The sequence below is a fragment of the Vicugna pacos genome, chromosome 11 (genome assembly GCF_048564905.1).
Source record: "Vicugna pacos chromosome 11, VicPac4, whole genome shotgun sequence".
Lineage (NCBI taxonomy): Eukaryota > Metazoa > Chordata > Mammalia > Artiodactyla > Camelidae > Vicugna > Vicugna pacos.
Window position 1 is genome coordinate 63,381,897 of NC_132997.1, and position 27,684 is coordinate 63,409,580.

Genomic DNA, 27,684 nt, shown 5'->3' on the forward strand with positions numbered 1-27,684 from the left:
GTTGTCCTGCCTTTCATTGAGAATGCCCCGCTCTCATAGGGTGTGATATAGGTATCCAGATTCCTCATCGATTCTTAAAAACTATGTCCTTCTGAATTCAGAAATTTTTACATTACAAAAAACACTTGTACTTAATCATACGATTGCATCATATAAATACACATCATTTGAGCTATTACTGTACTTAGAGACATAAACAAATTTAAGAGACAATTTGGGGAGCAAAGAGTACATTTCATATTTTCTTGAAGAGCACCAGTTCCACAGAAGAGTTTGCCAGGGGGCCTTAACAATAATGACAACCAAAATAATGGTGATGGTTCGTGTGGAACAAAGGGTAGAGGTCAGTAGACCAGAGAGTGAAAACACAGATAAAGACTTTGAATAGAGGTTAAGTTCAGTATCTGAAGTCCTTCTCATAGGACAGTACACTGGGAAAGCATTTGACAAAAGTGAAAATGCTGAAGATTATTTGTGGGGTTGTGGGGCGGGAATTCAATGTGTGTGGAGAAAGGATTGCTTCCTTATTCACTTTCTTCTCAATATATTTCGGAGAATAAAATAAAAGGAGAAAAGACATATATATCTATGCTTAGTGAAAATCAGAGATTTCCAGAGTCATTCTTTTGGAAACATACTTGGAATATATGTAGAATATATTTAGCATGTAATATAATAATGATGCTAATGCATTTTGGCTTTTTTGTTTGGTAACTGTATCCTGTTTTTCACAGAGAAAAATATTGTTCATATTATAGATTGAGTAGCCAGTGACATACCAATATAGACTCTGGAAAAAGTCATCTCTTCTCTCTTCTCTGTGACTTTTGCCATGAAAGGCTGTATGGTCCCCCGTGGACCCATTAGGCTTGTGGTTTGTGGACTGTACATTGCAATTGTACTTACATTTATTGGTCCCTTGCTATTTTCCAGGTGACATGACAGGTTCTGAGGAGAAAAATATTATCAGGGCATACCCTCTGCATCTTAAGACCTAAGAATTTTATGAGGAAATAGATATTCCTATAACTTACTGCATGTTTTACTGGAAGTATAGCCTAGAGTCTAAACTGCTGCTTCAGAGATGGAGGGATTCATGGTGGGATTTTGAACATTTTTCAGCAAAAAAAAAAAAGTCACTTGAATTGTTCCTGTGTATATACAGAAGGGGGATGTTCTTCTATGTAAAGTGGCTGATTACTCATACTTGCTGTGTGGTATTATATTGTATCAGGGTATGCCTTTCTATCAACCTGTGCTCTTTATCTTTTGTATTTCAAAAAAACATTTTGCACCCTCTCTAACTCTTCTCTAAGTTATTTTCCAAGCAAGCTGACAAGGGAATGATGGAGGAAGATTGTTTTTGAGAGTCAGTGAAGGGCCTATCGCTGTGCTAAAGATTTTACTTCCATTATCTCTTGCAATTCTCACACAAATCCAGGAGTCTTAATTCTGAAATTAAGCAAAGAAAGAAACAAAATAAAATTCAGTCTTTGAACTCTGTTTTATAGGTATATGTATGTATTTTTGTAGGCATCTATTTGTTTATTTACTTTAACTTGATCTTGGTGAAATTACTGTTTTAGAATGGAAGTGTATTGTAATTGTTGCAGTCGAAATTAAAGTGGAAAGGAAACTAAAATGATCTAATCAATTTCTGACACCGCCCCCCCACCCCAGATAGGATTGTATTTTAAAGAACCAGAAAGAAAAAGATACCTAGGTCCTCCACTGTTGATAATTCTTGTGTGGACTTTCAGTGATGTGGGTAATATTCCGGCACTATTTAATTCCACATTGAGCATTGGATTCTCTTTGCTACGTAGGAAACTCCTGAACCACTAGCTTTTGACTTCTCTCCCCTGTTGCTTAGGGAATACCAGGTTTAGTTCTTTGGTAGGTTAATGCTGGTAGAAGCTGAGTCTAACCTTAGGATGAAGTAAAGGATTTTGCCTCTTGTTCCTTTATTTTTATTAGAGACTTCCCTCTGTGTAAACCTCTGGATTGTACATTGTTACCACATGTGAGACAGAATGGGCTTAACCAAATTAGCTTAATCTGAATATATTTAGAAAGTAAATCTGAGCATATTTAGAAAGTAAATCTGTTAATCTGCTCCATTAAAAAGGGCTTATTATATTCAAAATGAATTCTGAGAGGGAACAAATTCTGTACTCATGATATATATGTGTAACATAGTTTTAACAGAAAAGCTTTGCATGAGTCCGAGATCTTCATCCCTGTTCCTTCCCGCAGAGCTGAACTGAGTCTCACACTCATGTAGGACAGCGCCCCTTCATCCAGCTTTCTAAGGATTATAGCAGTCCTCTTTCCTGACCCAGTTTCCTTGAAAAGCCATGTCTTCTCTGACTTTCTGTAACTGTCCTAGGACCTGGCATTTCTTATGTCTGCAAGTCATCTGATACAGTCTGAAGCATAACAAACCTTCAGCAATGATCCAGAACATAACTGATTAACTTGTTGCATTAGAAATGACGGATGGTGTCGAAGAAGTTGTAAATGCATGATTTATTTCTTTGACAGCATTTTTGGAACCTGTATTAGCTGTGTTCATCTCCTCATTTCTCAGCTAAATTCATTGGGTTTGCTAGGGTTTTATGTATTTTTGGTGAAAGGAAGACAACATCGTTTACATGCATTTATGATAAGAAAATAATGGCTAACAGTTTTGAAGGGATTAAAGCCTGTGTCTAACTTCTGACTTCAACTTTTTGTTAAATCCTTGCTTGAGAGAAAGGAAAAAGAAATGCTTCTGATACTGTTCTGTTTTAGTGTGTCAACATCTTTATAACGTGACACTGAACAACCAAGAAAAGAACCTGGACTTCAAGACCAAATCTGGGCTCTGCCTTTTGTTCATTAACTGTGAGACCTTGAACAGCATCTCTGAGATCACTGTCCTCATGAGTCTGAAAGCGTGATAACAATTTCTGTTTCTTAGTGTAAAATTGCGGAGCCCAAACCAAAATAGGCAATACAGAGTGCTTAATATGTAACAGATGTTCAGTAAGGAAAAGCTAGTTTAAAAAATTGATTTATTTTCTTCATATTTTAACTTTTTTTTTTTCTCTTTACACCCGTTCTCTGGCCTTGTCTTGACTCCACCTCTTGCCCTTCTGATGAGTCACAGTACCCAGCATGACACATAGAAATTTATCAGAGCTGTGAAAGTGGTGTGTGGCTGGAGTGGTATGATGAAATGTGAGACTTGTTAGAAATCAGTTTTTGCTTGTTCATTTGCCTGATTGGTAGTTTTTTGTGTTTTTTTTTAATTTTATTTTTCAATTTTTTTTTAAATTTTAAAACACCAAAGTGGTCCGGTTTGATGGTGGAGCATGACGAAGAACCATTTTACTGTTAGGTAGCTGGATCATGGCAAATACTTCATGGAAGTGACATAGTTGGGATAGTGATGGGACCATTCTCCCACCCTACTGTGCCTATCATGTAGGTTTAGTTTCAAGTCATGATTTTTTAAAATACAGTGCATCATTAAACCTGCACACCAGGTTAACTTAGGAGGGAAAAATATGTAGAATAGATGTAAATTTCTGGCTGCTGCAATCAAAGATACAAGATGTAATTAGGTATCCCCTTCTCTGGTTCTTATTTAGATGGAATATGAAATTCTACTGGATTCCTTGTCTAAAGTACAACCTTACAGACAAGGGCAGAAGTCATTCATTTCAGAGTTTCCTTCCACCTTAAGATTTAAAATGAAAATATAATGATTCTAAGAAAATAGCATTACATATACTTCCATTGCAGGTCATCTAATAATTTTACAAAACTCAAGTTAAAAAGAAGAAAGAAGCCCCAAAGGGCAAGACTTTCTAGTTTTGCTTTGCCTTTATCTTTAATTTCAGAGCATGAAATTACTTCCTTGACATATATCAAATACATAAAAGCAAGAAACTGAGGGCATCAATTTCTCGTTAAGAGAAATAGAACAACATCATACTTAAAACCAGACAAAACACATCGTCCAAAAAAGGCAATTGTTATTTGTGCCATTATAATAATACTGTTTGATGGGCTGAAGCACACTGAGAATAAATGACTCTGGTGTTGCCAGTTACACCCATTGGCTTGGCAGCCTGTTGTTTTCTTGGAGTTGTGGGAGGGACCTCGCTTTTCATATTGTCCTGACAAATGAGCCATATCGTGTGGATAACTACTGAGACCCTGTCATAAAACAAAGAGGTACAGAATATTGTGTTTATGCAAACATGACTTGGCACACAACCTGCTTTGATTTTGTTTTTATTTTTATTTTTTAGGTTTTATTTCTGTTTTTGCAGTCACAGTACCACACTCAGACTTTTCAGAGAAACACTCGGGGAAATAAGCTGATTATTATATTCTTGACTGCTTTACTTGGAAATCTGAATGGTCATGGATTCTGTACATTTTCCTTAAGCCAGTGAATAAAGAAGTTAGCTTCAGTTTACACAGAGGTAATGAGTAATGCCTTGCAACCACCTTGTTAAACACTTGGAAGGTTACAAAGTTTGACGTTCTGGTTTCAGAGGGTCACGTCTTCAGTTGTTTGATGATGTAGCCACCTCTCTCCCAAGATACACTGTAGTTTTCATTTTATTACAGTGATATTCCTTTCATACCCACTCCTTTTCCTTTGCACCCCCCCCCACCAACATCTTTAGAAAAGACTCTTTCTGCATTTTAGGAAGGAAAGGGCAATGAAAATACATAGAAATATTTGGCCAATATGAGAACAAAGTATAATTTAAAAGAAAAGAGATACAAGTCATTCATTTGTTGGGTGAGCCAGGCTCTGTAGTACATGTGTTGCAAAGATCATCTCCCTGATAGGGAAAGAGGGACCTTCCACTCAAGGAGATGAAGCAGCTCACCGGAGTACACAAAGCCCAGTAACTGCATGAAAGTGTACATCTCTGGCATCTTTAAAACCTGAGCTCTTTCCTTCCATCTCTGCCATTTATGGGAATAAACAGCAAATGATAGGGTGCAGCTGGGCTCAGGCATGCAGTAAACTTATGTTATATCAAGAGGCGATCACAGCCACTTTTGGGGAATAGGGATCTGTGCTTCCCCAGTCATGACATTTGATATTTCAGTATGGAAATGCTGCATCTCCTGGTTTGTGGTGTCATTGTGTCAGCTCCTTCAAATGAGATAGAGAAGCCTGCATCCACATTTCTTTTACTTATCCTATATGATGGTACATGAAAGTGGGTTTGAAGTTTACCAAGCCAAACAACTCAGTATCATAAAATATAATCTATTATTATATGCAAAGCAAACATTTTTTGTTAGTTTCTTTCAGTTACATTAAACTGTTGTTGGTGATTTTGTGACTGTGATTTTTATTGTCTTTTTAGAGAATATGTATTACTATGTTTTCCGAAATACTTTGTGTATATTTATTAATATGGGTATGGGGTAAGTTTTATTAACAGATATTTATCTTGAAGATCTTCACACATAATTATAAAACTATAACTGGTTGCTGAGAAGAAATTAGTCTTTATTCCTTCTTAGTGAAATTAAACATTTCCTAAATATGTTTTATATACTTTTTTCTTAAAACTTTTGATAATACTACATATGTTAGATGTGAAAAAAGTGACTATAAATATTAAGTCTTACTTGATCAAACCAGTTCATTAGAAAAAGGTGATAAGGATCTTAATTATTATTTGACAGATATTATCAAGTCATTTTCAGTGGGATTTTCCTGCAGAAGCGATGGTAATTATATCAATCATATAAAATTTCATAAAAGCTTCAATGTAGATGCCGGGTAAATTACAATGAGTAGATACTGGGGAAAAAAGTGACATTTAAGGTGTAAAGAGTCTTTTAAGATTATGTGCTCATAAAATACATAATATGCGTGCATGTATGTATGTTTTGTTAACTGCTGAAAAGTTAGGAAATGATACTGTATTATAATGAATATTATCATTAGATGATGAAATTATCTCTTATAAACACCAAAATCTAGATTCAGAAGTAGAACTAGAGCTATTTTATAGAGACTTGATACTGATTGATGAGTCTCTGCACTAAAATTTAATCAATTGAACAATTCAAGAAAACTTCAGCTTTGATATGTGTATTTCGTTCTCTAATATCTACTTGACAGTTGTAATCAAAAGGCTTAGAGCACAAAAATATCTTAGTGGATGCTAAAATCTAGTGCTCTGTCTTTTAATAATTGATCCCTAAAGCGACCAGAATGTTACAGGTTGACAGATGGCATCCTAATTCCTTCATTACAAGCTGAAGGAGTGCCTTTAAGGAGCTTAGCTTGGTGTTCCTGGAAGCGAAATATTTTCCGAACAGAGCTTTTCTACATTGGAACTGAGACAAGGACTGGGGCACTTACAGTTAACTTCTGCTCCATGTTTCGTACAGCACTGAGCCCGATGCGTACAGCACCTTGTCATTTTATCCATTTCCATGTACACCCTTTTTGTTAAAGCAGATGGGGACATATCCTGGCAATGCGTCTGTGTTTTAAGAAAAGTGACAGCAGTGTTTTTAATGTCAAAGACAATCCTTCAGAAGTCTGTATGTAGAATGCAAAGTACCCAAATAGTTTTATGCACAAAAGAAAAGAAACAAAATTAATTTCTTCCTTTTGAAATTTAAACAAGTTTAATTTTATTCACTAATTTAGATAGCACCTTAACAAAAAGCTAATGAACTTAATCATAGACGCTAGATAAATTAGACGGATTATTTAAGGCTCTGTTCAAATCTCCCTTTGGTTTACTCTATTCAGTGTCACAAGCTTCTGCCACCCCACTCACAACCCCTTTTCCCTATCCTGACCATTTCTCACCCTTAAAGCTACTATTTTCTAACATTGTGTATAATTTACTTGTTTTATGCATCTTGTGTATTGATTATTTTCTCTGTACTGCTCTACTGTAATTGCCAGAGTACCAGATTTTTAGAAATTTGTATACTGATACATTCCAGGTGTCTAGAAAAATGCCAATTACACAAGCAAAAGAGTGATGAATAAATGTTTATTAAATGAATAAATAAAATGTTTAAGCAATTGGTAGCAACAACACAATCTTAAGAAACTGAAACGTGTTTAATTTAAGTGAGATTACGTATTTGAAATACGTCACTCCTTTGATGAAATGTAATGAGTCCTAGTAAATATTAAATTGTCTGTAATGAACTAAAAGTTAAGCAATTCCAGTGATGGATTTATAAATGTATTAACATGTTTTTCTTACTTTTTGCTGCAGCTGAAGAACAAATATAGGATCATTGAATCACATATAAACATTCATTTCTGTATCCTTGTGATGAATAATAAAACTGGAAAATATTTAGCTAAAAATTAAAGATTTTTAAAAACATCTTAAGGGGGAACAACTTTAAGCATCAGATCTTTGCCTCATCTTAACATATTAGGACATAATTTAAGTTCACTTTATATTCATTTGATTTCCGCAAGTAAATATTCTAAGTACAGCTAGTGAATTATTTATGGGAACTTCGTACAGTTGAATTTCTTTTCATGTAATTTTTTTCTAAAAGTGACAGTACTTCCTTTTATGATGGGTTCTAATTTCAGTCCTGTGAAAATGCACTACATGATCTTAAACAGTAAATTGTCTTACAGGGCATCATTTTATACCCCCCAAATGTGGGGTTTAATATTCATGTTCTCCAAGTTTCCTTCTGCTTCTATGATTGTGTGCGTGTGTGTCTTCCACTTCTGTAATCTTATCTCTTCTTACTTTACTATATGTGATTTTGTTTTTATGTTAAAATATTTAGTACTTACAAATATATCTGGATCTACTTTAATTTATCATTTAAACATTTACACAAAAGTGAACATGTTATATTGAAGTGTTGATTGGTTTTAGGATTAGAAAGAATATCTTATACTATTTATTATCTATAAAGATGTTCTATATATGTTACACTATGCTATAAACTAAAGATATTTCATACAGTATATTTTGTTTATAAATATAAGTTTTATATATTAAAGATAGAAAATATTTCTGTTATGTTTTCAACAGAACTATAATTTAAAAAGAAACGTGCTCTCGTATTTATGGGGCTGCACTGAATTAGATATTTTACTTCATGTCATTTCTGAGAGAAGTTAGAATTGCTAAAAAAAAAAAAAGACTTGACAAATTTAAAGACAATGTATTGTTAACATCAGCTTAAATGATGGCTTATTTATCTTGTCCCAGATATTAACTCTTGTTCCAAAGCCAACAATAAATATTACATTTTTTTCAAGATATGAAATATAATGCTAAGCAAATTATTGTTTTAATTATTTTGTCTAAAACTTTATTTTGATTTTCTTCAAAACACCAGTCTGTTTCAATGTGAAGTTTACTACTTTTGCATTCCTGAATAAATTAACATACTGAATATATATACATAGAAAGAAGGAACATTTTTCTATAAACTGTTTTATTTCTCAGTTTTAAGCATTGTATTATGTATTTGGTAAATATATTTAAATGTATTTATTGCCCAGCCTAGTTAAGACATCTTGTTTATCAAACCTAGCCACAATATTCTTTATGCATTATTTCTATATTTATTGTGAAATTGAAAGAATTAGCTTTCAAAATCATGCATTATCTGGACCTGAAAACATGTGAAAATTTTGTTAATACAATATTTAATCAGAAGAAATACTTTTAAATGTTATAGACACACATTATAGTTGCTTTTATCTGTAAGAATGTATAAGGCAATTTATAAAATTATATTAGTATCAGAAGTTACAAGGAAATATTTGATAGTTAGTTTTCCCTTAATTCTGTAACTGTTGCTCAAATTCAAATTTGAAGATGCATTTGACTCATCAGTTCTTTTTATTTACAGGAATTTGCAATGTCGTGTTTCTGAATGCCATGCACAAGACCTCCAAATAAGGTATGGAGCATTTTATTTTATATTGAAGTTTACATTTAAGCTTCATGTCAATAGTAACTGAGAGTTGTATCTCATAAAGAAAATCGTAAGTAAATTCTTGGTTTTGGGATCCAACTTAAAACCATCATCCATATATTGGCAATTACCTTGTGATTGTTCTTTTGTTTTTATTGAAAACCCTCTTGCATGGAGATGCCCACCATATGCTGCATTTCTCGGTTGTCAGTTGTTTGTGACAACAGACCAATGTTTAGTTGTCTTAGTGTCTCTGTCATCCAACAAAGCCTTTCTTGATAAATAGCATGAAGCACCTGTGATGCTGCAGCTGATTGACTGAAATGACCTCATGTAGAAACATTTGTCCAAATCCAACAGCCACAAGGACAAAATCATGGGAAGCATGAATTTATTAATGTCAGGGAAAACATAAAATCTAAAAATCTGAGTGTGTAGTGATATTAAGAGACGTTGAGTTCTTTTTTTAAATACATATATATATATTTTCATTCTCAATGTATAATGGTTTGAGTCATTAAAAAACAGCTAATGTTCAATTGAACTTGTGTTTTACCTGAAACTATAAATTAATGGTAGAAATATTGTTTGTTTTTCATATATGCTGGGGGAAAATTTTGTATTTAAGAAGAAAAGCATTTTGATATGCAGATCCATTTACTTGCAGCTCCTTTTCTCTCTGAAGAGACTCTTGTCAGGGTTTCTTGGTTGAGTGCTTGTTAGGAAGAAGGCAGGAGAGAAGGAAGGGCAGAGATGTTAAAATATGAAAAGTAAATGCCAGTCCGCAAGGTTCTGGTTTTTAGGAAAGTTGAATGACAGGAAACACATCTTTTGAAAGGTCTTAATCGAGTGACTTGGGGTTCAAATTACAAATAAAAATCTAGCTCAAGGAGGTGAGCTATTTTTATTTTAATTTTGAAAGCTAATTACTTCTTAGTCTAGGAGATAAATCAAGGAAGAAGCATCACGGTTCATTATCTTAGTTGTGTTTTCATTCTTACCTTCTCATCAGAATTTTTACAAAAGTCGACAGCTGTGTAGAAGAATTTGGAATCTTTTCAAGCCTCATATTTCTCAATTGTTTCTCCTTTGGTTTTGGAAGGAGACAAGATTAGATGTGAGCGCTTTATAAGTAGAGCTCTAAATGCATATTTCAACTTGAATATAGGAAAATAAACTTAAAGTTAAATGACAACTGATTTGCATTTGTACTCAACTATTTTGTTTCTTTAAAAAATACCCTTTGATACTCTTAGATTCTTTTCAAGTAATTTATCACTGATGGTAATACAAATTTTAAAATAACAGTAGATTCATTATTTGATTTAAAAACATCCCTGTGCATATCTTTTCTAGTGAAATATACCTTGAAATAATAACAATAAAGTATTCTTTCAATCCTTGATATCATTAAAAACAAAAATAGAAAGCTATCTTGCAATAAAACAATCCCAAATTAACCAAAATAAGGTTTTATAGAAGAAATGTCTTACCGTCTTTAGAAATCCTATTAGTTGGCATAATACTGTGAAATTAAAAAAATAAAATAAAGTTGACTAGTCTGACAAATGAAATACAGGAAGCAAGGCAAAGTGGCAAAGCCCTCTTCACTACAGTGTTGTTCTGAGAACAGTAGCTGGTGGAAGAACATACTCAAATACTGAATTTGTCCCTTGTCTTTGAAATATTTGTCTGAGTCCAATAGAGACAGTCAGCTCAAGAACTGCAACGGCTTCTAAATTTTTCTTTCTGTGTGTTTGGACCAGTCTTCTCACTGCCTGAGTGGTAGTGTGCTATGAACAATCTGTGGAATTATAATTACCTAGGCAGTATATCTAGGATGTTTTATAGGTGGGCTCTGTTTTACTGACGTTCAGAAGAAGGAGGAATTAAGAATATTCACAACTTAGGTGATTACTATGAGCTGTTGCTCTATGCTTATCAGGATAGAAATGAAGATACACTGTGCTTATCTTCACTGTTCATTCTAAGAAGCTGTCTTTGTAAGTCTGTTTTTGTGTATGTTCCATATTTAAAAGATAAAGCAATGCACATCATGTTTTCTTATCTGAATTTTTATTCTTGATTATGCTGTCAAGGTGATGAATATGTATAGATAGGCACATAGCAAGAGAACTTCTGAAAGTGATGGAGATAAGAAAATACAGAGAATAGTATTCTCAGTAGTAGACAAATGAGAGGAAAATCTGGTTACATTTGGTATTCGATTCTTTTAATCAGTGCTTGTAAGGCAGACTTACAGAGCTGTTTAGAGTATTTCACATTCCCTACTTCTTATGTGCAAACCCAAAGGACATTAGTCAAGCAGAAGATGACTGCTTTGGTAAATTTTATCTATTCTATTTTTGTAATGCTTTTTTTAAACAGCCTTTCTTCATTCAGGTGTCGTAAGTTTTATTTCTTTATGGACCTTGATTTCTTGCTGGCTGTTGCGATAACTGTATTTTTAACATAGGAATAAAAGTCGTCTTCATCTTATGCTAGTTACTGTTTATCATACAGACGGTCAAATACCAGATCATTGAACTCCAGGGTGTTTTGACTTTGACGTTTAACTTCTGGGTTAATCTAAATTACCTCCTGATGCGATCTCCTTTTTCCTTGTTTTATCCTCCACCCCTAAGTCTGGCTAGCTCACACAACGTTTGCTTTGGCTTATGTTGTTTATAAAGTCACTTCTAGATTCCTCAATACCTACAGTACCATCACTTATGGCCTCATTCGAGCCTGACCCCTATGAATTCTTCGCTACACATTATAACCTGCTAACCCAAGTAAATTAACCCTTGTCACATACACTCTATAAATAACTACATATTATAAATTGTTTGTTTTCTAACAGCACCAGATAGTCTATTACTTCATTAATGCACAGTACTGTCCTTGACTTTGTATTGTTTTAGTGTTTTCTCCCTAGCTAGATGGCAAGTTTCCGGGGAGATTGGTCATATTTCTATGAGAAGAGAGAGATGAAATAAAAATGATTTTGAATCCAAATAATCAAGATGGCCATGTCATATATGTATGCTTTGCAAAAGTAGTTGTTAAGGAACTAATTGATAATTTATTAAAGGGAGTCTCTTCTCATGAGAAGCAGACAAAGAGGTTTTTATAAATGTGGCAAACATGCAAGGACATAGTGATGTTGCCGGTAGATGTAGCCGGTGTCCAGGTTCTTGTCCCATCCCCAAAAGAATTCAGAGACAAGATGCAGAGGTTAAGAAAGTAAAGTGAGGATTTATTAAGGGATAAATAGTACACTCTCAAGGGGAGAGTGGGCAGACTCAGGTGAGCGGCTGCCCTGAGTTTCTTGGGCAGTGGAATATTCATTAGGGAGGGAAGAGTTTGGGGTCATATTCCCTGATTTTCATCCTAACTCTACCTTCCCAAAGGGAGAAGGACTGTTTGTTCTTATTTAGTCTGGATCGGAGTGTAATGGCGTTGATACATGATGGGTACTTGTACTCTGCAAGGCTTATTTTATTAAAATGAGGGCGTAATAAGTAAAACTTACCTTTGGACACTGGAGATTCCTGCCTTTTTCCACCTTTCTTTGTTGGCTTGGGCCGCCTATCACCCCAAAAGGTGTGACCACTTATCAGCCCAGCGGTCCTGCTCTTCTCTCTCTGCCCAGGGACCCCTGCTGCTCACATGATGTGTGGTTTCCTGCATTTGGCTTGTCTTTCCTTTCTGTCCAATTTCTTCCATTTGCCCTGCATCCCCCTTCCTCTGCTCATGTCTAGCTATCTGTCTCCTCTACCAGTGAGAGGAGACATGTTTGACACATTACAACAAAATAGCTAGAATCTTTAAGCCGATTCTCTTCTCCATAAAGTTACATTCTTAGCATTTGTCAAGAATCAGATTTGATTGCTTGTTCAGAGCTGCTTTTACATTCAGACATTTCATAACATTTCTACCTGTCAAAATATGGATTGTTGTATTTTATATAAACGAGGAACTTTTTACTCTTTATTTGGTAAAATGAAGACTAGAGAATGTTGACCTACCAACTCCTTAATTTTTATGATTTTAAGGTTATAAACGTCATTGTTTTCCTTCTCTCTCTTTTTTTTTTTACTAATATTTATAAACTTTTTCATTGAAGTATGCACACACACACACACACACACACACACCAAGGAAAGTTACCCTTCTCAAGGATGCATTATTTAACATCTGTAAGTCATCAGTGAGAAAACTGGGACAGAACCTGCGACTGGAAGTACGTATCACACACAGATTGTTATTGAACTGAAACTCGCCCGCTCGCCCGCCCGCCGTAAAGCCAATGTACTGACACTGGGTTGCTGTAAAGGATAGTGCAGCATTTATTGCAAGGTACCATACAAGGTGTCCAGGATGGCTAATGCTCAAAAAAACTAAACTCCCCGATGCATTTGGGGAGAAAGCTTTACACAGGCAAAATCTGGTGGAAGGGCTGCAGGGTATGCAGCCCTCCTTTGATGGGTTGGTGGTGAGGTAACCGGGTGGTGCTCCAGGAATCTCAGTCATCAGCCTTCTGGTTCCAGCCAGTCAGGGGTCCATGTGCTTATGCTCAGCTGGCGGTTACCATCCTCCCGCTGGGTGGGGGCCTTAGTTGCTGTAGGAGAAAAAGCTCTGTATCAGATTGTTATGCATATCCCCTGAGGGGGAACCAGGACCGGGCCCCATCTTGGACTATTGTTTCTCTCTACATTTCGTCATTCCTCTAATTACTGTTTGAATCCACCCTTTAGAACTCAGAGAAGGTCTAGGATGTCGAAACATTTTTCTACAAACAAGAAATGAGGTGCATAGAAAGGCCTTTGTACTTAGGAGGGTCCCACAAGGTCCTGTATGGTTTCAAAATGATCTACAGAGCTTCTTATAACTATATTAGTATAGTTGAAAGCTTAACAAAATGTCTAGCATGTAGTAAATGCTTAATAAATAGTATATTCAATTATAGCAAATAGCAATCACAGAAATGTTAACTGTTAAAATTCTCATTTTTTGTGCATTTATAATATATCGTTTCTAATTAATTAATAATCCTTGATTGTTAATTGTCTGTCTTCATGTGGATTATTTAGAAAGAATACCTTGTTCTTTTATTGTCTGGGTCCTTGTATCTCAAAATATCTTTCCTCTAAGAGTATAAAATTATATTTGTTGGATTACAACACATAAACCATATAGTTTCTGGAGTAGAATTTTTAAACTGTAACATTTTTCCCTTGTGATCTCTGTAGATGGTTGCCTAATATAGTCCTGTGTTTAATGATGTAGATAGATTAGAGGCCAACCTAATTCTTATACCTTTGGGTGTTTTTCCCTCTCAAGCCTCTATCTTTGTCATTACCATTTGAAAATTCCAGGAAGACTCTTCTCATGTAACATGTCTTATTAAGTCTGTCTGGAAACTCTCAGTTTTTAAAATGTGATTTTAAGTGAGGAAAATTTTGTTTTAGAATTATTTTCTCCGTGTTCTTTCTGCCCCGCTTCCTTTTCCTTTACTTTCTTTAATCCATAGATTGAATTGTCCAGAATAATTTTCGTACTCATGTTTTTTTTTTCCTTCATTGGTTTATTCTCTACTCTTCATTGAATTTCTGGGAAATTTTACTGCATTATCTTCTATTTATGTAGATGGTGTGTCCCTTTTACCAACAGCCATTCATTACTTTTTAAATGATTTTAATTTGGCAATTTTGTTTTCTTTTGTCACACTGTCCTTCATGAGTTCACATTATTCTTATCACTAGATCACACAAATTTATTGACAAAATGAAACCTTGTGTCTACAGAGAAAAACAAATTTCTTCCCTTTGGACTATAACTAATCTTGCCTCCATCTCAAGCCTCCGTGTTCTTATTAACTAGAGGGAAGAAATAGATAAACCAATTCAAATTGATTTAGCCTGTCTATGCAATAGTCAGTCTCCCTTGGATATTAAGAAAGAAAGAAAGAAAGAAGAAAGAAAGAAAGAAAGAAAGAAAGAAAGAAAGAAAGAAAGAAAGAAAGAAAGAAAGAAAGAAAGGGAGAAAGGGAGAAAGGGAGAAAGGGAGAAAGGGAGAAAGGGAGAAAGAAAGAAAGAAAGAAAGAAAGAAAGAAAGAAAGAAAGAAAGAAAGAAAGGGAGAGAGAGAAAGAAAGAAAGAAAGAAAGAAAGAAAGAAAGAAAGGGAGAAAGGGAGAAAGAAAGAAAGAAAGAAAGAAAGAAAGAAAGAAAGAAAGAAAGAAAGAAAGGGAGAGAGAGAAAGAAAGAAAGAAAGAAAGAAAGAAAGAAAGAAAGAAAGAAAGAGAAAGAAAGAAAGAAAGAGAGAGAAAGAAAAAGAAAGAAAGAAAGAGGGAGGGGAAAAGAAGGGAAAGGAAAGGAGGAGGGGAAGAGAAAGAAGGAAGGAGGAAGGGAAGAAAGGAAAGAAAGAAAAAAGCAAGCAAGCTGTGTTTTGGTGATGCCACTTCCTCCTCCTACTTCAGTCCCTCAAGAAGTGTTTGGGTGTGCCTGTGTGTGACAGTGTGTGGGATGAGAAGTGTGGAGAATAGTGTAACTGAAAAGACCTCATGAGGATATTTTTAAAATGTGACTTTAGACACTCTGCTTCCTCTAGCCTTTGCTGTGGCATTCCTTGTGTCCCCAGGTCTTTTCATCTGATGCTTGGGTCTCTGTGTGGTTTGTGATCCTGACTGGGCCCAGTTGTGACCTCCACCTTACTCTGTGAGAAGTCGCACTCTGAGTTCCATTGGCTGTGATGAATAGGCACATTCCACAGAAAACACCGACAGACTCACAGATACAGAGAACAAGCTAGTGGTTGCCACAGGGGAGTCGGGGGTGAGGAGATGGGTGAAATAAATCTAGGGGATTAAGAGGTGCAAACTACCGTTATAAAATAAATAAATCACAAAGATGTATATACAACATAGGATTGTAGTGAGAATATTGTAATAACTTTGTATGGTACATCACCTGTAAAAATGTAGAATCACTATGTTGTACACTTGACACTAATATATTATAAGCCAACTATACTTCAATTTAAAAAAAATGATCTATCTGGGATAGTTGCAGTCACAAAAGTCAACACTTGATTCAGTTTAGATGATCACTTGTGCCAGGCCAACCACTTTATATTCTGTATAATGCTGGGGAAGTATGAATATTTTTGATGCATAAAGACAAACGCTATCTGAAGTCGTGTGCTACTTTACAGTCACTTGAGGTGTTCTGTTCTTTGTCCTCAACTTCATAAGATCTATGATGTTCAGCCATGCAACCTGAGAGAAATGTTCTCTCAATAATACATAAGGCCCCAAAGCCTTCCTCTAATGCTTTCCCCATCCTTGTAATAACCAGAAGAAATTCCATCCGTACGTGATAAGAGGATATTGCCGTCCATAAATTAAGCACTAGTGTGCAGTTTTCATCTTCATTGAATTTTATATTTTACTTATATATATTTTTGCTTTGTTTGGTTGTGTATTACTTGCCAAACTAGATGCTAAGCTCAGTAAGATATCTCACAGTTCTTGAATATATTTGGAATTCTGTGGCCTTAACTGTACTTCTTAAACATTTATACTTAGATATATATCAGCTTTGAGCTCTATTAATATAAAGCTATTCGTTTTTTTTTCCAGGCTCACTTAATATTTGATAGCATTATTTTTATTTTGAAATTATTTACTAAGGATTCATAATCACATTTAGTGCATAGCATCTAGGTTTGTCAAAGTGACCTTCCCACTCCAAAGGCCAGAGTCTGCCTTGAGCTATGTTCGTGCAGGTCTGAGAACATGGAGAGTTTTTCTGAGTAAGTTCACTCCCTCAGTCTCAACAGTATTACCAAGGGCAATATTTCTAAAGCGAGTTTATTCCACTTGAATCAGTTGTTTAATAAATGAAGGGTTAAAAATGATGTGGCCTTGCCTCAATAGTTAATCTTTTTCTAATTTGAAGACACCGAGAGTGGTCCACGTGCAGTTTGACTTTGATTTACTTTGCCATCCCCTGTACAAATGATATTTTGAAACTGTAGCATTTTTTCCCCTCATAATAAATAAAACTGATTTTTCATACCACATTCTCTTTAAAAAATTGTAAGAACTGTTGATTCAGTATAGTCAATATATTAAAACTTTATCAATGCAGCCTCTCATATATGCCTCTTAGTTTATTGGAATCATTTTGTATGGAATAATCATTATTGATAATATACACCAGAATTTTTAGAGTCCTTGACAATCCCAAGCAGATATTTATAGGCCAGGATGACTCTTCCATGGCTGAATTTATCAGGCTTTTCTCTTACATGCAGGAAGAGAGTTACAGTGTCCCTGTACTGTTTTAATTTGGTATACCCAGATCAGGGCCGAGCTCCACAATCTGGTATTCAAGATACTTTGCAATTCACGTCTGCCTGATTTTTATTTTCTTATGTGAATTTTTTCTTTATGTGTATGTGTTTAGGATGGGACAAATTTGCATTATCATCATCAATATGCTGTTGATAATAAGGAAGCACCTAGTTTGTACTGAATGCTTACATTATTTAGTCCTAAGAATACATAAAAGAAGCATTATTTCCCCTTCTATGCATGTGAATAAAGTAGACAGAACTATACGTAATTAGCCAAACTGATATTCCACAAAAGTCTGTCTCACATCAAGGACCATTTCTCCCCAGATTTACTTTGTTACTGATTAACGTACTAGCAGTAAAAATATGGGCGTTCTTAGATTTTGACAGTCAGCGATTTTCGAGTGAGCCAGGTCACTGATGCGTATTGCACATAACTTGTCTTCTCTTTGTGATGTAGTTATGTTAATATATATACATGGTTTATTGGAAACATCATTTATAACATACTGTGTCAAGTGCTACACGTGGAACATTTAACAAGATAGACCATATTCTAATTACATTCTCACAATGCAGTTTAAAGGATTCAAGTCAAATCTGAGTGTGGAAGAAATTATTTGCACATTACACATCTGATAAAGGACATGTATTCAGAATATATAAAGAAGTATGAAAACTCAACAGTAAGAAAACAATCCAATGAAATAAAAGCAAAATATCTGAACAAACACTCCACCCCAAAACATACACAGATGACAAATGAGAACATGAAAAGATGCTCAACATCATTAGGGAAATACAAATTAAAACATGTCCCACTACCCATGTTTTAGAAAGCCTAGAATTAATAAAATGGCACAACTGTTTTTATCTTTTATTTATTTATTTTTCCATATATATTTTTTTGTTGAAGTATAGTCAGTTTACAGTGTTGTGTCACACAACTGTTTTTAGAAATCAGCATGACATTTTTTTGAAATAATTAAACATACAGCCACTAAATGACCCTAACATTACATTCATCAATATTTACCTGAAAGAAATAAAAGCATATGTTCATGCAAAGATTTTTGGATGAATGTTCACAGAAGTTTTATTTGTAATAGCATCAAACTAGAGGCAACCCAAATTTCCATATAAACAAATTTTGCTATGTCAGTGCAATAAAATATTCAACAATAAAAGGGGATGAAATATATATACATATAAAGCTGCATCACTATGCTATAAACCAGAAATTAACACAGCATTGCAAACTGACTATACCTCAATTTAAAAAAATCAAGATATGGGGTGGAGAGTGCAGAGAGGAGCAGAAGAAGGAAGAGTTTACACAGAAGTATGAGGAAACTTTTGGGGGTGATGGTTATGTTCATTATCTGGTTGTAGTAACAATTTCATGGTGTTTAGATATGCTAAACTTGTCAGATTATATAGTTTACATATGTGGAATACATTGTCAATTAAAACTCAACAAAGCTGTTTAAAAAGGATTCATTGTGGATAGTGTTTAAAGAATCACTGACATCAACAAAATTTCCAAAATGGAATTTTTTTTTTTTTTTCAAAAAATGGAACTTTTGAACTTGTGGGAAAGCTGTTTGGCTGAGCTCTGCCCCATCCTACTTCCCTATATAGGCCTTCTTGGGAATTTTGTTAGCAATTTGACATTACAGACTAGTAAGTGCAGTACAAAGCACCTCTGTAGTTTTTAATAGAACAGACTTAAAAAAAAAGTCTTATTCAGGAGATTTATAAATGTTCAAATATTTTACAATTTAAGAAACACAAAATTATATGTTTTTTGTGCACACTGAATTCATAATTTAATGGACACACAATTTCCTCTGTTTCTTCAGAAATATAGACAGAAATAGCACAAACCTGTTTGTTGCCTCAAAAGATTTGTTTGTCCAAAGTAAGTAGAATATAGAAGAAGGAAAACTGGCAAACATAATAGGCAAATCATTATTGAGATAACTAGGTTACTGGAAGAAGTAACTGTAAACTGTCTAACAATTCTTAGGTATCTTTCCTTGTGCACAACTCTAAAAACCAGAGTTTGATATTTCTCTTAAGTCAGATATTAGATAACTAATGAGAAAAGCCAAGTATTTTAGTTCTATAAGCTCAGAAATCAATTTAAGGAAATGTTTTCATGGATGATGAAAAACTCTTGTTTTTAAAAGGTAAAATAAAATAAATAAGGAATATTTCTCATCGTTAACTATTAATGAATTATCATATTTATATAGATCTCTTAATATACTGGCATCATGTGAGTTTTGCTTAACTTAATGATATGCCTCTCTCTTTGCAATATATAAAAACAGTGCCAGAGAATGTAGCTCACTGAACTAGTTGTTTTGATAATAACTTCTTATTATATTAAGCAAACTGGATATGAGAGAGAGAGGGAGAAGGAGGGAGGGATGGAGAGGTAGGTTGAGGTTGACTGTGTGTGTATGTTCTTTTGTTGGGTGTGTGGTTTTAGTGGAGTTACTCAACTCTCCAAAATGCTTTAAACTAGAAAACGTAGGAGTGTGATTTTTCTTTTTACTACTTGTTAGGCAAGTATAACTGGATGATCCAGCCTCACCAGCCAGGGGCGCAAAAGGCATTTACATTTCCTTGAACACCGGAACTGTTATGTCCTTGAGATCTTATTCTTCCTCTGTGTAGGAATTTAGTCTCTGCTGGGCTCTTTCTCTGAGTTTCTCTCAGTAAGATCCTATTGTCAAGATAGAGAATATGGAATAGTGAGAAGCAGAACTCACTACCAAAAAGAACCTTATCTATGTCTTATACTCAGCCAAATATGAACATATGTAGTGTCCAAATGAGTATGGAATTATTTTAAATTTTTATTATTTATATATTAATTATTATTTTGTTGTGTTTGCTTGGAAGGGTCTTTTTCATGATTCCTCCCACTCCTCTCTCCTTTTATTCCCTCCTGACTGAGTTCTGTTCTCATCTTACCTATCTCCTTGTGGCCAAAGCTAGCAAAATTCCATATATTCTAAACCATCACTTTCTTCCCAGTGGAACAGTTAAACAGAACAAACATGTCTTTTCTGTGCTGATTTTGATAGCTTCTTATAGCATGATTTTACACTGTGGTAAAATTCAAAAGTTGTCCAAATAGCCTCATTGTTCCTATCAAGAATTCAGTGATCTTAAAGCTAAGCTACACGAGAGTCAAGTGTTCAAACTCAAGTCTGTTCTTCCTCCCCTTTCTTGAAGCCCTTGCAAGTATGAAATTTCTCTCCAGCACCTAACCCAGGAAAAGAACCATGAATGGTCTAATATATTCTTCTGCTGTTAGCCCAGGGATCAATGGCTTTTCCTTGGTAATAGCCACTTACACATTTAATTTTCCAGTCCATTTATTCATTTATTATATCAGTTGCTGGCAGTAAGGCTCTAAGTAAAGCAAACAGGGAATCTGAGCTCTTAAAGGGTTGGCATTCTTAGAGGGAAGAGAGTAAAACAATAAATGCCATAATATTATATGTATGTATAAAAGGTTCTATTTCTTAGAGCTATTAAGGCAAATAAACAGAGTGAATAGAGACCAAAGGGTGCTAGTTGGTATGAAATTGGAGATAATCAATACTTCATGTTAAACCAAATATGTAATTGAATCAAGACTCTTTCAAATATACGTAAGAATATTGAAATGGAAATTGGTAAAATGACTCTACTGATATGCAAATAGCAGGGTTTAGCTTTAGTTCTCAGAGTACCTAAGTCATATTTAGTTTAAATTCATATTGCACTGAGAAAACTCTTCCTTTCAAGACATTTCAAATAATTTGCTAATCACTTCAGTGCATCTCTTTGTAGTCCCACAAACTCTCATTAAGGCCTGTTTCTCTCTTCAAACTCTTTGAAACATGCAACTTTCAAACCTTGGCCATCACTGATTCAACTCCATGGAAATAATTTATTCTCTTGAGATGATGGTCTTGAGGGATTAAATATGTCTAAGAACTATCTGATAAAAGCTATAAATATGCACATACACACATACAGGCTGTTTAAATATTCAGTCCATTAAGGCTCTTTATGCTTTTTGTTTTCACCTCTACTGTTTGTTTTAAGCAAAGTTATAAAAATCAGTGGTACTTTATTGGTTTTGGCTTTCTTCCTCCAAACCTCATTATATGGTAGAATGTGGATTAGTGCATTTATTTGATCTAATGTGTCTTTTTACATTTAGTGTCAAGCATTTATTTCTTTTTTCAGGTTGTCATTTACCCCTCACAAAAGGCACTATGCTTGTCTACCACCTAATTGATTAACATTCTAATACAGGAAATTTCATAGGTATAAGAATAATACTCGTGGAAAAAGGAAGTACTTTGACGACATCCTTTCCTGCTGTTGTCTTGTCACTCATAGATTTAGGACCCCAGAGTTCAAACTGTGATCATAGTAACAAAACTGATTTGAGTGCAGAGTCATCCCCTTTGAGCCACACAGGTAATAAATCTCATAATGCTATCTTATTTTTAATCCAAATAATGCATAACCAGATTATCAATTCTGTTCCTTTTAGTTATGAGTAATTTATTTCCAGGTGATAAGTTAAGCTGAAACATAAAATAGTTCTCCACCAGTCAGGACCACTTCTTATATATTTTCCACTTACATAAAATCATTATGCTTAAAGCAAAACCATATTGATAATTCACTTGTGCTGTGTTTCCTTTTAGAATCCACAAATCTGAAAAACTGGCAATCAGTTTTATTGATTAATTGCTAAAGAAAGCCATGGCTAGGAAAAATAATTTGAAAGTTACGTGTTTATTATATGTTACATTCTATTTTAAAACCATCCCCTTTCCAAATTGAGAATTTCTATGGTTTAATGAGGTTTGTTTGATAATACATAAAAATGCTACAATCCATACTTAATACATTACTCTTTCCCTTTACCTGAAGGTAATTTTCTCAAAGGCACGTATGTGGTGAGATGCATAAATATGCAGGTGAATGCTTCTTACAAAGCCATATTTTCTTCGGGATACCTCCTGTCATCCAAGTATAAAGCTTAGATTGAAAACATTATTCATCTTTTTCACATTGTCTAGAGAAAACCTTCCAAATTTAAATAAGTTAGATTCCCATGTACTTAAAATCTAAGAATATATACATTTAGAGTATTCATCTTATAAAGAAGATCCAGTAGAAATTTATTCTAAAATTCCTTTTCTGTAGAATAGTAATAAAATGTGTATCATAGAAATTCTGAGATTGATTTTGCTTCTATTTGAAGTCATATTTTGAAACACATTTATTTTTTTCCAAAGCTTTTCATCAAATGAAGCTTAAGTACTTTTTAAGGGCTGTAGTTTAGTTTTAGTATGTAAGCCAGAATAAATTCAGAATGGTAGCTGTTAGCTTCAGTCGTCCCTGGATGATTATTCGATTGAAAGATAGATTTGGATCCAGATAGAAAAAAAACAATTTCTTTGGAGCCTTAAATTCCAATTTGGGAAGTCAAAATGTATCGCAGAAGGACTTCCCCTGCTGGCATCATTTGCAGCTGGTTTTCTGTGGGCTCCCTTGCATCTCACTGAACTAGATTACAAATATTATCAACTTGGCATGAACTGCATTCACTCCAAGGACATCACTGCTCGGAAGCTCAGACTCTGGTTAAACAGGTAAATTGACTACCCGTGGCTGCGGTGACAAAACATCCTACTCATTTACTTTCAGTTTCCTCATCTTCTTATAGCTCCAACTGCCAGGACTGCAACAAGAGATCTTCAGGTTGCTGTATTTTTAATTAGCTAGATGATCATGTCGCTGTTCTGAACAGGATCATTTCTTGATGGCTTTGCTTTACAATTTGACTGTAGAGCAATAAAATGGAAAACAGTATAGTCACTGAACAACAAATTCTTAAACCCTTTTACAATCTGTTTCTTAATAAAGGAAAATATTAAGAAAAATATTTGAAATGTAATTATAGATAATATATCATTAGAAATAACATGATTCCTAATACTAGATGGCTTATATGAAAGTCTAATCATGTTTTGGGGGGATAGTGATGGACTTTTATTCACTGCCTTCTTAAGACATTAGGAGAACTTTAATTAAGTTTTACAGCTTTTTTTAATAAGGATAATTTTTGATCCTTTTCTGGCTCTTTAAAACATCGGTTAAGAAGGTTGAGTGGCGAAGTAGATATTTTCTGAGTTTATGAGTCTGTGGGAAAAATTCAACATGTAAACATGGCTTCTATGATATTACTTTTAAAGGTAAAAATGAGAAACTATAACAGGCTACATGAAGCAAATTTTAATTATTTTACTTGAAAAGTTTTTTGAAAAATTGTCTAGTGGAAAGAGAGGATGTAGTGTGTGTATACAGTGGAACGTTGCTCAGCCATGGGTGGGAATGGAATGATGCCATTCCCAGCAACGTGGATGGACCTGGTGATTGTCATATTGGGTGAGGGTCAGACAGAGAGGGGTAGGTATCATATGATATTACTTATATGTGGAGTCTAAAAAAATGATAAGATGATACAGATGAATGTATTTCCAGACGAGGGATAGACTCACAAACATGGAAAACAGACTATAGTTGCCAGAGGGGGAAGTAATGGGAGGGAGGGATGGATTGGGAGTTTGGGATTAGCATATGCACACTACTGTGTAGAAAACAGATGGACAGTGGGGACCTACTGTGTAGCACAGGGAACTGTATTTGGTGTCTTGTGATGACCTATAATGGAAAGGAATCTGAAGGGGAATGTGTGTATATGTGTGTGTGTGTGTGTGTGTGTGTGTGTGTGTGTGTATGATTGGTTCACTTTGCTATGCACCTGAGGCTAGCACAGTGTTGTGGATCAACCATACTTCAATTAAAAAAAAATAATAATAATGTGCCAGGATTGATTCCATAAATGTAGAATGCCTGATATTGAAGTACTTGAAGGCAGCTGGAAAGATTTTTAAAAAATTGTATTTTGTAAAGCTTCTTGTAATATAAGTTTTTAGCCAATTCATGAGAGTATTAAATTCAAGAATATTTTTACACAGAATTAGAAATAAAAAAATATTTTTGAGTGTGTGTTTCTACATAAGAGGACAAGTAAAATGCCAATTCACTTCTAAGAGCCTGTTTACATTTGCCATGAAGTTCACTAATGATGGGCTGCAAAGCACATAGAAAATTTGTCTAGTGTACTATTTGTAACACTAAAAAAAGTGATATTGTTAAAAGTCCATTTCTTAAACCTATTACTAATGAAGATGTAAGACCTCTTTTATTTAATGATTTTTAAAATTCTTTTTTAGTGCTAAAATAAAACTGCCTTGGAGGTATGTTATCAAAATAAAGCAGAGTGAGTCATTCTACCAGTGCGGACTGCTGGGGGCCAGGCACTGTTCTGGACTCGGATGATATAGTCATGAGCAAAACAGAAAAGAAACTTACCCTCATAGCACTTACATTTAAGCAATACTGCTATTTTCTAATTTACATTACTAAGGTAGTTATCTAATTAAAACAATTTAACTGGTAATATTTTCTATCTGTTACTTCAAAATGCCTTTGAGAGAACATTTACAAGTAAAATGATATATTATTTTTAAAACTTTGGCTTTAAGACAGTGAAATGTAAAAAAGCACAACCAATTGATTGACTTAGATTTCACATTGTTCTGATTAATTCAAGTTAATCTTTGAAAATTGCAGGGAAGCTTAATTCATTTCTATTATTGGTTATTAGGCTTCTATTTACACTGACTTCTGAGGTAGAAAATGCCATCTATCACTGCAGATTATTCACATTATTAATTATGGTGCCTCATTTAGTGAACTAACTTTGAAATCTTTCCACCAGAAACTCAAATTTGGGAGGTAAGAGATAAGAAGAATTTATAAAAAGATAGAAAAAGGGGGAAAAAAAGGTTCTCTTGCTAAAGAGTAGTTGAATGACTTTATGCCATGTCTGTACCCTAGTATGTGTGAAACTCTCAAATCAGTTTATTAATAAACAAAAGAAAGGCCCACCCTTTAAATGATTAACTCAGTAAATCAATACCCATGTTTCATGAACTCAAAATAGAATGTGAATTAAATGTTGCTTCTGAAAAATTGTATAGAGACCATATTCATATGCCTTAAGGCTTAGAGGAGGCACAAGCACTTCCTTACATTCTTTCTCCCAGAGGGGAGTACAGCTCTGTTTGTCACTCCTCTTTAATTCCTACTGACCCTGCTGGGTTGTTCCTCAAAGGGCTACTGCTAGGAAGCTGCTCAACCCACATGGCAACCAAACTATGTCCTCGTTTTACCCTGGCGAAAAACCCAAAGTGTCAAAGACCTTTAAAATCACCACAAACCGCGGAGACCTTCCTCCCTCATTTTTCAGGTGCCCTTTAAAAGTCAGAAAAGATCCTGAAAGTCAGTGCCATATTTAAATTCAGCCCTAGCTGTGTATCTCCATCTGAAATCTCAGTGGAACTTTTATCGCAGATATAAAATATTCTTGGTGAGAACCTAGAGGATTATTCTTTTTTCTTCAGATATAACACCTTTAAATTATGTACAGAAAAATGTAATTTGTAGAGCATCAACAGGAAATCAACCAAATGTTACATAAATTTTTTTAATCCTGTATTTTATCTATTAAACACTAAAAATTTTCCTGTATGTCATTTTGACATAAATATTACTAAAATCTAGTATGCAACTCTCCAATTCCGTATGTGGAAATGTATAGTTTAACATGTTTCCTCCTGATTTAGGGCCATGATTACAGATTTTGATAATTGTAACCAGTCTTCATTTGTGAGATAAAGGGTAAGCCAGTTACTCAGGGTAGCTGTGTAAACAGCAGTTTGAGACTCTTCACACCATATGTTCTATTTCAGCTGTTGTTGTCTGATGGGAATGAGAGGTGTGGTGTGTGAGATATTTAACATGGAATCTGGGTCTAAAAGTATTGAATCTGGATTTGGGATTTGTCCTAAACATACATGGATCTACTTCATACATTAAACTTCCAGAAAGGGGTAACCACTGGAGAAATGAAGAAGTGGAAGTTTAGCTGATCCCTAAAATTTTCTTTGCTTCTTTCTTTGATTCTTAATGAGATCTGAATTTAATTTGGAAAATGTTAACATTAAGAAATCATGGTAGTTTTAATTAAATCATGGTGGTTATAATATTAATCTGTGAATTTTCCTCAAAGAGCTATGGAAACTCTGTAGCTATAATTTAAAGTCAATATATTCATATTCATTAATGGTTTTATAAAAATAAATATTATGTTGGAGATCCATAATAGATAATCTAATATCTGCATTATAATATAGATCTATATTTCTTTATGAATTATATTATATAAGTTAAAGTATTAATGGAATTAAAAATTTTATGTTAAAAGGATACCAACATTTAGTTCAATTTTTTTTCCAACTTCACTTCTATAAATCATTCCAATAGCACTTTTCTGTTATAGTTTATTTCACTAAATATTATACCACAGTGTTCTGTGTTCATGTTTTATTGAATAAAACATATCTTTAAGGACCAGACAGCTCTTTGAACCCAACTTTTACCACTTTCTGAGTGTGTATCTTTGAAAAGCCAGTTAAGCTTCTGAGCTTTAGTTCTTTCAGGTGTAAGATGGGATGTGGTAATATCTACCAGGACTTTAGGTCGAAATGTTTTTGAGATATTCTAAATAAAATGCCAAGAGCATACATGCAATGTATCTTGAAAAATTAGAAGGCATTGCTACTGTCTGTAATGAATGTTCTCATTGTACCTGAACGCAAACTAAACACACGTATACACATATATATGTATATGGTCTGCTCTTTGCCTCATACCCTAATATACATGAAGTTGTTTAAGTGAGTACACTTGAATCAAAAGTCCTTACTCACAGGCTTTTATTGCAGTTGTCAAATATTAACATAATGTTATATTCTGTTTGTTCTTCCTCATCATCACCCGTCATTATGATGTTAGGATGTGGTTTTCTAATAAAAATAATATTGATTTAGAGTAGAATAGTAGAAATGCATATTAAACGTATTAAATAATGCATATTTAATATGTATGAGGCTCAAGAATTATACATGCACACTTTTATCTATAGCCCACATCTCTATGATGGAGGTGCTGTTTTCATAAAGAAACAGAAACAGAAAGTTTGAGTAATTTCCCCAAAGTCATAACTGTGGTTTTAAAGACATGAAGGTTTCTTTAATCCCTCCAAAGTGGAAGCTATGGAATGAGGATAGAAATGGAAATGGAGGACAGTCCTAGGTCAGTCAAGTCACGCAGCTTCTGATTCTCTCCGTATGGGCCCTCTTTGTGCTT

The 27,684-nt window shown here is 34.3% G+C and overlaps 1 protein-coding gene across 7 annotated transcripts in view; it reads left to right on the top strand.

The window, feature by feature from the left end:
* LOC116282436 (protocadherin-15-like) overlaps window positions 1–27,684 on the top strand; it is a 504,558-nt gene that overhangs the window by 176,279 nt on the left and 300,595 nt on the right. For all 7 annotated transcript variants that reach the window (XR_012077458.1, XR_012077457.1, XR_012077459.1 and 4 more), the window contains one exon: window positions 8,893–8,943. The gene's annotated coding sequence lies outside the window, so the exon portion shown is untranslated. The remainder of the gene's footprint in view (window positions 1–8,892; window positions 8,944–27,684) is intronic.